The sequence below is a fragment of the Colobus angolensis genome, unplaced genomic scaffold (genome assembly GCF_000951035.1).
Source record: "Colobus angolensis palliatus isolate OR3802 unplaced genomic scaffold, Cang.pa_1.0 Scaffold420, whole genome shotgun sequence".
In the NCBI taxonomy this organism is placed as follows: domain Eukaryota; kingdom Metazoa; phylum Chordata; class Mammalia; order Primates; family Cercopithecidae; genus Colobus; species Colobus angolensis.
In genome coordinates this window covers 762,944-764,531 of record NW_012117600.1, presented here as the reverse complement: position 1 = coordinate 764,531, position 1,588 = coordinate 762,944, and positions in this window count along the sequence as shown.

Sequence of the window (1,588 nt, the reverse complement as noted above, 5' to 3'; positions counted from 1 at the left end):
CACCCCGGCCCCGGCCGCCTGCTGGCCGAACCTGAGGATCCGGCTCGGCCTCCTGGATGGGCTCCCCGGCCATGCCCCTCCTTTCCCTAAACGCGCTCCAGCATCTTTTCTAACCCAGCACTCCAGAGCTTTCCCTCAAAACCCCGCTGGCAGCCCCCACCACACCCCAACTCTTGTTCGGACTCTGATCCCAGAATCCAGCACCCCCCCTCTCAGGACTTAGAGAACCTCAGTCCCTAGACACTCCCATCCATCTGGTCTCCCGAAACTGCCGTGACCCGGGGCTCCCCCAACAGGATCTGCTAGCATCCCTTGTGCCTCCCTTTCGTTGAGCCGTTCACCCAAAATCCCCATATTCATGTCCTATTGCCATGCCTTTATCTTCAAGTCCCTCCTACCTGAAAAATGCCCATTTTCTCCAGCCCCACTTGCAGTATGTTTTACAACTTGGGTCTTGAGTTTCCCAAGATCTTGGTAATCCTCAGGTTTTACTTAATATATATCCCTACCACTACACTACACAGGCCGAAGCCCAATTGCCCATATCTTTTTGGGCTGTCATTTTTCCTAGTTGCTTCCCCTGCTTCTACCCCTTTTCCCAGGACCTGGTGTGAAAGTTGGCTGTGTCGTCACACTGTCCAGTCAAATATTAGCTATTATTAGTAGAGCACCTTACACACAGTAGGCTTTCCATAAATAAATAGGCAGATGCCTGTTAGATGAATGAAGAATTGCTTCAGAACCTGCCCCACAACTAGTAATCACGGGGGTGGCCTTGCCCACAGACATCCTGCCAGGCACATGCAGAGCTGGTTCCAAACCAAGCCTGCCAAGTGTGCTCCTCCCCTTGCCCTTCCCTCCAGGGGGAAGTCCACCCCACACCCCCTCCAGAGGTTCTGGGTGGAGAGCCACTCAACTCCGGTTGCCGCAGGCTCACTGGATCTTTTCAGGGATTCTCCTGAGCAGCAGGGGCCTGCCTCTTCTTCCACTTGGCCCCAGCAGTGCTTGTTTATTAATTACACTAATGATAACAACAGCAGTGCTGGCAGCAGCCTGAGACCCAGCTGGGGGCGCCCCCAGGCGGCAGCAGGAGGAGAGACTCATGAGGCACTGTCAAGACGTGGATGGCAGGGGCCAGACATCTCTGTCTGTTTCACTGAGCTCTCTGCCAATCTTCTTCTGTTTCACTGAGCTCTCTGCCAATTTTCTTCCTTCTCCTCCTCCTCCTCCTTCTCCTCCTCCTCCTCTTCTTCTTCTTTCCTTCTTCCTCTTCCTCTTCTCTATCTTCTTCTCTATCTCCTCCTCCTTCTTCTTCCCTCTCCCTCTTTCTCCTCTTTCTCTTCTTCTCTTCTTCCTCCTCCCCTCCTCCTCCTCCTCTTCCTCCTTCTTCTTCCTCTTCTTCTTCTTCTTCTTTCTCTTTCTCCTTCTTTTTTTTTCAGACGAAGTTTCACTCTTGTGGTCCAGGCTGGAGTGCAATGGCACAATCTTGGTTCACTGCAACCTCCGCCTCATGGGTTCAAGCAATTCTCCTGCCACAGCCTCATGAGTAGCTGGGATTACAGGTGCCCACCACCACGCTCGGCTCATT